The following is a 10916-nucleotide window of genomic DNA, read 5'->3' as shown; positions in this document are numbered from 1 at the left end:
TTTTTAGGACTTATGCAGATCCCAAATACAAGTCAGCAGGTACAAGGAGGTAAGAAAAGTTGGTTTTGCATAATATTGCAAAACAACACGCCAGATAATATGTCATACCTTATACCAGTGGTTCTTAACCTTGTTGGAGGTACCGAACCCCACCAGTTTCATATGCGCATTCACCGAACCCTTCTTTAGTGAAAAATAAAATGTTGTTTTTTTTCAAATTCAAGACAAAGTTATATGTTTTTGGTAACACTTTAGTAAGGGGAACATATTCTAGTAATAAAAACTTAATTTAGAGTTTTTGGGACACTAGGGGAACATATTCTAAGTAACAAAGATGTAATTTACAGTTATTTGGTTAGGGTTAGAGGGTTAGGGCCAGGGTTAAAGGGTTAGGGTTATTATAATAAGGCCATGCCGAATAAGGCATTAATAAGTACTTAATAATGACTAGTTAAGAGCCAATATGTTACTAATTTGCATGTTAATAAGCAACTAATTAATGATGAATATGTTCCCCATACTAAAGTGTTACCATGTTTTATTACTGGTGCACAAAATGAACCATGCATGAACATCACCTTGTTCAAAGAACAAAACCAACACAGTGCATAAACTCACAACAAATTACACAACTGCAAATCAGTGTGACTTCTGCTGTTGCCGTATCCGTAATACGCCGATAGGGAGAAGTTTTTATTTACACGATGTGTCGGGTGTGTCCTGACATCCGCCGAACCCCTGAGCCTGACTCACCGAACCCCTAAAGTCGAACCCAGGTTAAAAACCACTGCCTTATACACACACCATAATAATACTAGTATGTTGAAGCACAGTACAATCCATCAAGCGGTGCAGCTTCATAGCTTACCAAAGTTGTACTAAAACATTTTGATAGAGTTTTGAGCGCCGTGTGTAAAGTTCTATAATTTCAATGGAACATATACAATTTTGGTGTTGTTTACTTGAGTCATATTGCAGTCTATACGTATCTCCTATGTGCACCATAACATTACTTATGGTCACACTTATCATGTCATCATGTACCAAATAAAATAGCTTCGAGGTCGGTAAGCACAACCAAAATGATTCTGTACATTAGGCGCACCGGGCTATAAGGCGCACTGTCGAGTTTAGAGAAAGTTAAAGGATTTTAAGAACACCTTATAGTCCAAAAGATACGGTATATTCCTGTTTGCACTGCCTCTGCAATTCTGATGTTTCATTAAGTACCAATGATTGTCACACACACACACACACTAGGTGTGGTGAAATTTGTCCTCTGCATTTGACCCATCCCCTTGTTCACCCCCTGGGAAGTGAGGGGAGCAGTGGGCAGCAGCGCCCGGGAATCATTTTTGGTGATTTAACCCCCAATTCCAACCCTTGATGCTGAGTGCAAAGTAGGGAGGTAATGGGTCCCAATTTTTTATAGTCTTTGGTATGACTCGGCCGGGGTTTGAACTCACAATCTACCGATCTCAGGGCGGACAGTCTAACCACTAGGCCACTGAGCAATACAAGCAATATAAGAGGGGCAAAATATTACACGTTTCAGTATGGTGCAGCACATTTGTGATGCACTGCAAAAGAATCACAATAATACACATATTGCTAAATTAATCAATCCGAGAGTGTCAGTTAAAATAGAACATTATTACTCTGTTAAAAGGCCGGATTTTGATGTGGTTCTTGTATTGCATCTTATTACCTTAAGCATCCAGTGATTGTCTAAGTAGCAAGATTATGCAATAGATTTTACATATAAAAAGACATATGATCAAGCTGTTTTTCTTTTTTTTTTTTAAATCATCATTTCAGGACAACAAACCCAAGTATGATTTCAGGTTAAACTTATTTGTCTAAATTATAAGAGGTATTTCTAATTTTTTTTAAAAAGTATTTCTAATTAAAAAAAAAAAAATCTTTATAATTTACAACAATCTTGTACAAATGCCATTTAGGTTAGATCGGTCGAAAAATATAACAACTGTTAGCTACAGTGCTGCTCTGTGGGCATTTTTAAGTGTTTTTGAGCCCTTTTACAAAACCCAAAACCAGTGAAGTTGGCACGTTGTGTAAATCATAAATAAAAACAGAATACAATGATTTGAAAATCATTTTCAAATTATTTTTAATTGAATACACTGCAAAGACAATATATTTAATGTTCAAACTGGGAAACTACATATTTTTTTGCAAATAATCATTAACTTAGAATTTATTGGCAGCAACACATTGCAAAAAAGTTGTCACAGGGGCATGTTTACCACTGTGTTACATGGCCTTTCCTTTTAACAACACTCTGTAAACGTTTGGGAACTGAGGAGACCAAATTTTTAAGCTTTTCAGGTGGAATTCTTTCCCATTCTTGCTTGATGTACAGCTTAAGTTGTTCAACAGTCCGGGTCTTCATTGTCATATTTTACGCGTCATAATGCGCCACACATTTTCAATGGGAGACAGGTCTGGACTACAGGCAGGCCAGTCTCGTACCCGCACTCCTTTACTACGAAGCCATGCTGTTGTAACACGTGCAGAATGTGGCTTGGCATAGTCTTTCTGAAATAAGCAGGGGCGTCCATGAAAAAGACGTTGCTTAATGGAACAGATGTTGCTCCAAAACCTGCACGAACCTTTCAACATTAATGGTGCCTTCACATATGTGTAAGTTACCCATGCCTTGGGCACTAATACACCCCATACCATCACAGATGTTGGCTTTTGAACTTTGCGCCTGAAACATCTCCTTGGTCCGGAGAACACGACGTTTACAGTTTCCAAAGCTAATTTGAAATGTGGACTTGTCAGACCACAGAACACTTTTACACTTTGCATCAGTCCATCTTAGATGAGCTCGGGTGTCACGGCGCAGTCTCGAACCCACAATTCTCCCGCAGCAAGATCCAACACTCTGTCTGGCAGAATGCCAGGACATGCCCCCGCACGCGCGTAGCGCTTCACGCCCACGCTTCGCCACAGTTGCAGACTGTCAGCAATCCGCGCACCTGGCAGCAATCAGGAGGACAGCATAAAGACCAGTTACTCCTTGGAACCTACGCCGGAACGTCGTTAACTCTCAGTAGTAAGCATTACGTCTCTGGCTTCCCTCTTGTTGTCCTCGCTCTTGTTCTCCGTGTCCTTTTTGTCTCGTTGACTCATGTCCCTTGTCTCCCTCGCAGTGCCCGCCTTGTTCCGCATGCTCGAGCTCTGTGCCTCGACCTCCATCCAGATTTTGGACTGCCTCCCCCGATCCTCGACCCTTGCCTGGACACGGACCTTGTCGTTTCTCGCCTGCCCTTGACCTCCTGCCTGTCCCCGGACTTCCTTTGTGCCTCGCCCTCTTGGATTGACAAAGATTTCATCCCTCACGCACGTACAACATCCTCTGGTATTATTTACATGGTTAATTTCACACTTAGTCCTGCAACCAACACGTAGAGTAGCATACACCTCCCACACAATCATCAAAGGTTACAATAAACCTGGTAACCTGAGCTCCTTCGTGGTGTCGTCTCCTTCCCCCTCTCACGTACATAACATCGGGAAAGCCGGCGGCGTTTCTGGGTGTTTTTGATAAATAGCTTCCGCTTTGCATAGTAGAGTTTTAACTTGCACTTACAGAAGTAGCGACAGACTGTAGTTACTGACAGTGGTTTTCTGATGTGTTCCTGAGCCCATGTGGTGATATCCTTTACACACTGATGTCACTTTTTATTGCAGTACCGCCTGAAGGATCAAAGGTCACGGGCATTGCCGCTTACGTGCAGTGATTTCTCCAGATATTACAGACCGTAGATGGTAAAATCCCTCAATTCCTAGCAATAGCTTGATGAGAAATGTTGTTCTTAAACTGTTCCGACAATTTGCTCACGTATTTGTTCACAAAGTGGTGACCTTTGCACCATCTTTGTTTGTGAATGACTGAGCATTTCAAGGAAGCTGCTTTTATACCCAATCATGGCACACACCTGTTCCTAATTAGTCTGTTCACCTGCGGGATGTTCCAAATAAGTGTTTGATGAGCATTCCTCAACTTTCTCAGGCCCCGTTTACACTAAGCCGGATAAGGTTATCTGGGGTAAATCACACCTAACCTTATCCGTGTCCACACACAACAGTGCCACCGTTTAATACCCCGGCCCCCTCCGTCCGCTGGAGCAACGCGACAAAGTACGCATGCGCGGAAAATGCACACGTCATAGTCATCTCCAGTGCAAGTTCTTAAATGTAACTTATCTGAACAATATCCAGTGTTGTGGTATTTTAATTAACTGGAGTCCAGTGTGCTGTGGGGCTCTATTGTAGTGAATCACACCTGAGCCGTCATTAATTAATCAAATCTTTATTAGACATGTAAACAATGTGATAAAGAACATTTAACATTAATCTAGGGATCTAGATATCGGGTCAGGACACTCTTCACTCTTTTGCCGTCATCTTCATTGTCCATTAATTTTTGGTGACTATATATACTCTGGACCTAGACGTCGAGTCCGCGACATACATGGCGGACAATAACAGATACAGTCTGCTTTGCCAGTCCAAAAGCATTCGCCGTTTTTTGCAGTCTTCCCTCGACGGCCAGGTAATACAAAGCACACGCTATCTTTTTTATCACATCCACGGGAGCCCACATTCTCCTTGTCTCTCCTTCGACAAATGGACAAAAATTTTCGCTAAGTAGCATCACAGCTGACCCGGTCGGACATTGGAAAGTTCTCTTGCCGTCTGAGAAGTGTTGTATCCGAAATAGCTGCAATCGCTTTCTCTGTGTGATTTCCACAAGCGTCTGTACATGTAGAAAAGGAGAAACACGGCATGTCTGGATGACTCGCCGTCATATTTCCAGTGGTAAGCTCCGAGCTTTATTATGAAGCTGGCTTTGGCTTGTTCTTTCTGACGTCACTTTCTGTCAGAATTAGAATCAGAATCAGCTTTATTGTCATTACGCAGGGTAACGAGATTGAGGCCATTCCATACAGTGCGATGTGTGCATGCTAGAAAAACTGTGTAAATATATAAAAATATAAAAAATATAGAAGTGCAATGAATATAGTGTGAAATGAATATATACATGAAAAAACCAGGGTGGTTGGTGGAATGGGTTGTTGCACCGAAGAGAAGGCAGTTATGAGGGACAATGGGGCAGTCCGTTCAGGATGGTTATGGCCCTGGGGAAGAAGCTGTTCTTTAGCCTGTTTGTTTTGGTTTGAATGCACCTGTAGCGTTTCCCAGAGGGCAGCAGGTGGAACAGGTCAGAGCCAGGGTGGGTGCTGTCCTTGATGATGGCACTGGTTCTGTTGAGGCAGCGGGAGGTGTAGATGTCCGTCAGAGAGGGGAGAGGGCGGCCGATGATCTTCTGAGCCGTCTTGACCACTCTTTGCAGCCTCTCCCTGTCTGCTGCAGTGCAGCTGCCGTACCATACTGTAATACAGTAGGTCAGCAGGCTCTCGATGGACGAGCGGTAGAAGGTCAGCAGCAGGTCAGGCTTCAGGTTGTACTTCCCGAGGACTCTCAGGAAGTGTAGCCGCTGCTGAGCCTTCTTGATGATTGATGTGGTGTTGACTGTCCAGGAAAAGTCATTAGAGATGTGGACTCCAAGGTACCTGAAGGTGTGGACCCTCTCTACACGCTCGCCGTTGATGTAGAGGGGGGCAGGGTCGGTGCTGCGCCTCCTGAAGTCGACGATGATCTCTCTGGTCTTGCTGGTGTTGAGAAGACCAGGCCGTCAGCTTCAGGACCTCTTCCCTGTAGACAGCCTCGTCACCCCTGGAGATGAGCCCGACCACTGTGGTATCGTCAGCGAACTTGACGGTAAGGTTGTCACTGTGGGCCGGACTGCAGTCATGGGTGTAGAGGCAGTAGAGGGGATGTTGATGGGAGACTTCTTCGGCACCGGGATTATTGTAGATGACTTCAGGCAGGATGGGATGACTGCCTGAGTCAGGGAGAGGTTGAAGATCCTGGTGAGGGGGGGAGCGAGCTGGTGGGCGCACGTCCTGAACACCTTTCCAGGTACTCCGTCTCGTCCGGTAGCCTTTCTGGGGTTCACAGCCAGGAGCACTCGTCTGACACTGTGCTCCTGTACAGTGAGTGGAGTGTTGCCGGAGCCCGTGGGAGACTAAAGAATTACACGGCTGACTTACCCGTGTAAAAAAAAAAAAATGTCCGAGGAGGGGGACCTTAAACGCTGGTTTAGTGTGGCTGAAACGGCGCTTAGGCTAAATAATTATTCGTTTAAGAGGTTAAACGACTTATTGTAGACATGGCCTCAGACTTTTTTGTCACTTGTGCCAGTTTTTTTAAACATGTTGCAGGCAGCAAATTTCAAATAAGCTAATATTTGCAAAAAATAACAAAGTTTACCAGTTCGAACGTTAAGTATCTTGTCTTTGCAGTCTATTCAATTGAATATAGGTTGAAAAAGATTTGCAAATCATTGTATTCTGTTTTTATTTACCATTTACTAGGGGTGTAACGGTACGTGTATTTGTATTGAACTGTTTCGGTACGGGGATTTCGGTTCGGTTCGGATGTGTACCGAACGAGTACACATGCTAGCAGCGACCGGGCTAGGACAACATGTAAAAGCCAGAGCTGGAAGACCCTCCTGCCTCGTTAAGATCTCACGTTTGGGAACACTTTGGCTGCGTGATACAACAATGGAGGACGAAGGTTTGCCGACATTGTTCAGCAGCTGCTTCTGACAACATGTCAAACATGTGTTGCACCTTTCCTGCTTCCGGCTCCCAGACCGTAGTCGAGGAGCGCAGGGGAGACACTGCTCCAGGGCCGATGTATTCTCGGGGGCAACACCCTTCACTCTACCCGGCAGTGGGTCTAAACAGCTCCGGACTCCAGGGTAAATGACGAGTCCGGCGATTAGTTGCAAATTGCACACAGCCAATCCAACAAAACACTCCCCGCCCTCACACTACCGCTCCCTCACCTCGCTCGCCCAAACACTCACGTCACATGCTGTCACATATTAAAAGGGCCACACACACACATACGCTATTCTCATAACACATGCTAACCCATTTGAAGCGTCACCACCGCATTCAAGCAGCCTCTCCTTGGTGAGTCAGGCAGGGCTAAAGCAATAACAAATGTTTTTATAGCAGCAGATATAAGTCCATATTGCATTAAAAACTAGATTTTGACCCACTTCTATGGTGGAAGATCAATGAGCCCATATATCCTCTTACTGCCAAGTTAGCCAGGCTGGGGGCGGGGGAAGAAAAGTTAATCTGAGGCTGAGTTGACTTGAAACTGTTTAATGTTGCACTTTTTATATGTAGAACAAAAGTTTTGTCATTTTATTTAATCTGAGCAACAACTTGAGGCAGTTTAATGTTGATTAACGTGGACCCCGACTTAAACAAGTTGAAAAACTTATTGGGGTGTTACCATTTAGTGGTCAATTGTACGGAATATGTACTGTACTGTGCAATCTACTAATAAAAGTCTCAATCAATCAATCAAAAAAAGCACTTTATATGTAGAAAGGTTTTGTTAAGAAACCATTCTGAGCCTTATCTTATTTAGTTTTTATTTTATATATGTTGACCACATTAATCCTGGCAATGGACCCTGTGTGTATATGTATGTTATGCCATTGTTTACAAATTTGGTAAATAAATGACCAAAAAATTTATATTTTGTTGTTTTCTTACTGTACCGAAAATGAACTGAACCGTGACCTCTAAACCAAGGTACGTACCGAGCCGAAATTTGTGTGTACCGTAACATCCCTACCATTTACACAACGTGCCAACTTTAATGGTTTTGGGTTTTGTACATGTTTCTAGTTTTTCTAGCTCAATATGAATCTCAAAAAAATGGACGAGCAATGTGTTATGTAACAATTACGAAATATCAACAGCGTTGTCGACACTGTCTTTCACTCACGTCCCACTACCTTCAGCTGCAGGCAAAGAAGATTAACCAACAAGGTGAAGTGGATTTTATCCTTTATTTATTTGTATCTTATTTATTTTTCTGTATTTTCATTTTTTAATCATTTTAGCAAACAGGATGTTAAAGTTAAGGAGTTCTGTGATTTCAAATAGGAGAGTGAACCACATGGCTGTTGACTGTGTGTGTGTGTGTGTGTGTGTGTGTGTGTTGTCAAATGAGGACAATTCAGCTAGTTGATGTTTTTCTTTTACTTTATTAATAAATAGAAATAATCCATCACCCTCTTGTTAAGTTCTATATACAGTATTGTATAGAGTTTTATATTGTGTTCAAACTGTACAGACTTTTACTAAAATATGGACTTGGACCTGGACGGCAACCTGTGCGCCAAATAGGGCCTGTGAGGGGCGTGGCTTGCGGACCTGCAGCGAGACGGGATGTGTCGGGACCGGCTTCGAGATTAGCGACAGGTGAGTGGATGACACAGCTGAGAGTGTTTGTCTGATCATCTGTCGCTATGTTAAAAGCAGCAGTCGGGAAGAAGAAGGGGTGGATGGCAGAGCACGCCGAGAGAGAGAGAGAGAGAGCGAAGCTGAGGGACAGACCAAAAGACACTTGCTGAAAAGCACAAAGACAATCAATTGCAAAATAAAGCATTGTTCTGCACGATGAACGAAGCGGTCGTGTCCATGATTGGTGTCCCAAAGAACCCGGAAGTAAGGGACTTCCACAATTTGGCGCCCAACTCGGCTGGACCACCGGAGGCAAGGGAAGACGACCCCCTGACGGCTCTCGCGGGCGTGCTCACTGAGCTGGCAGTGATCACCCGCCAACAGTGTCAGGTCCTGCGGGCGTTAGCGGACCAGGGGGGCGGGGCACTGCCAGTGCCGACGGCCGTCACCATCCCCAAAAGAGGATCCCCATGCCTTTTTGGACATTTTTGCGGCCACGGCGAGAGCATGCGCGTGGCCGGAAGAAGAGTGGGAGGTGCGGCTCTTGCCGCTCCTGACGGGGGATGCGCAGCATGCGGCGCTCAGCCTGCTGGCGCCCTCCAGAGTGCGCTTTGAGGAACTGAGGAGGGCGGTGCTGGACCGGACGGGAGGCACCGCCGAAGATTACCGACGACGGTTCCGGTCCATGCGTCTGGGTAAGAAGGACCGGCCATTCGCCTTTGGCCAGCGGCTCCAAGAGGCGGCGACGCGCTGGATGCAGCCGGGAGAGGGAGATGGCCGACTGCTGGACCATATCCTACTGGAACAGTTTGTGGAGGCGATCCCGACGCGGACGGCGAACTGGATCCGGTACCACCGGCCCCGGGACCTCGCAGCAGCGGTGACCCTCACCGAGAACCACCTGGCTGTCCACCGCGAAGAGCAACCGACACCAACGGCGCACGGACCGAGCGTGCGAGATGAGAAGGAGAGAGAACGACACATTCCCCACCTTAACCCACGTGACCCTCCCTCTACTCTGTCTCCGCAGGTCCCGGCTGCTGCTTCCAGAACATCTCCCGTGCAGACGGCCCCTCAAACGCTTGGGCAGGCGTGCTAGAGGCGTGGGTGGCCCGGTCGCGCACGTCACGGACCTCCGCAGGTGGAGGTGGGGCGCGTGACCCGGGTGACCGCTCCTTCAGTGCCCTCCCCCGGCCCGGGTGAGACGTACGGTATGAAGGTAACGATACAAGGGAGTACATACCAGGCGATGGTGGATTCGGGCTGCGGGCAGACCATGATCCACCAGAACCTGGTTCGACCCGGGGCTTTGAGGCAGGCAACACGGCTAAAAATCAGGTGTATTCATGGGGATGTGCACGAGTACCCTATGGTGCCAGTAGAAATTTGGTATAAGGGCCAAAAGCATAGGGTCGAGGTAGCTGTAAGTACGCACCTCTCGCACCCCATAATCTTGGGCACAAATTGGCCGGGGTTTAACCATTTACTGACACAATGCGTGGGGGTGCGTTCACGGACCGTAGGAAAGGGGAGCATCCGCGCGGTTCTCAGTGGCGACGCGGGTCCATCCGATACTGCCGAACAGGAACCGGTGGGGGCTTCGCGGGAAGCCCCCCCGGGCCCCCACTGGCACCCTATGGAGGATTTTCCCCTCGAGCAGTCTCGCGATGAAACTTTGCGCGCGGCCTGGGACCAGGTGGATTACATCGACGATCAGCTGGTGCGCCCGGGAGCAGCGCGGGTATTCCCTCACTTCTCGATTATTAGAGATAGATTATACCGAGTGAGCCGTGACACTCACACCGGAGAGGAATCCACCCAATTGTTGGTGCCAAAACGCCGCAGGGAAATGGTTTTCCAAGCGGCGCATTATAATCCCATGGCTGGCCACATGGGGTATGATAAAACACTCAATCGGGTCATGGTCCGATTCTATTGGCCGGGCATCCGGGCAGACGTGCGCCGCTGGTGCACTGCCTGCCCGGACTGTCAGCTGGTGAACCCGGCGGCCACCCCAAAGGTGCCTTTGCGCCCATTGCCGCTCATGGAGGTCCCCTTCAAAAGAATGGGTATGGACCTCATTGGAAAATTCCACCCGAGCACACGGGGATATCACTTTGTGTTAGTCCTGGTGGATTACGCAACGCGCTATCCCGAAGCAGTGCCCCTGCGCTCCATCTCTGCAAAGAGTGTAGCGCAGGCCCTGTTTCAGGTCATCTCCCGAGTTGGAATCCCGAAAGAGATTCTGACTGACCAGGGCACGTCCTTTATGTCACGCACGATAAAGGAATTGTACGGATTATTGAGAATTAAAGTGATCCGCACCAGCGTATACCATCCACAAACAGATGGGCTGGTGGAGAGATTGAATAAGACGCTGAAAACCATGATCCGTAAGTTTACACATAAGGACAAACCAAATTGGGATAAATGGCTGGATCCCCTACTGTTTGCGATGCGGGAGGTACCTCAGGCCTCCACAGGCTTTGCGCCTTTTGAGTTATTATACGGCAGGAAGCCGCGCGGAGTGTTGGACGTAATTAA

At 46.7% G+C, this 10916-nt stretch overlaps 1 protein-coding gene and 1 long non-coding RNA gene across 2 annotated transcripts in view; one reads left to right on the top strand and one right to left on the bottom strand.

Moving 5' to 3' along the window:
* Positions 1-3449, top strand: part of LOC133576839 (uncharacterized) — a 4491-nt gene extending 1042 nt beyond the window's left edge. The window contains exons 2-3 of the long non-coding RNA XR_012049351.1: positions 2839-3082; positions 3180-3449. This is a non-coding gene — a long non-coding RNA (uncharacterized lncRNA). The remainder of the gene's footprint in view (positions 1-2838; positions 3083-3179) is intronic.
* Positions 1-10916, bottom strand: part of mid2 (midline 2) — a 367099-nt gene that overhangs the window by 331834 nt on the left and 24349 nt on the right. The window lies entirely within an intron of this gene.

Source organism: Nerophis lumbriciformis, linkage group LG36 (assembly GCF_033978685.3).
Source record: "Nerophis lumbriciformis linkage group LG36, RoL_Nlum_v2.1, whole genome shotgun sequence".
Classification (NCBI taxonomy): Eukaryota; Metazoa; Chordata; class Actinopteri; order Syngnathiformes; family Syngnathidae; genus Nerophis; species Nerophis lumbriciformis.
The sequence above is the reverse complement of the archived record's forward strand: the minus strand, read 5'-3'. Positions and strand labels throughout refer to the sequence as shown.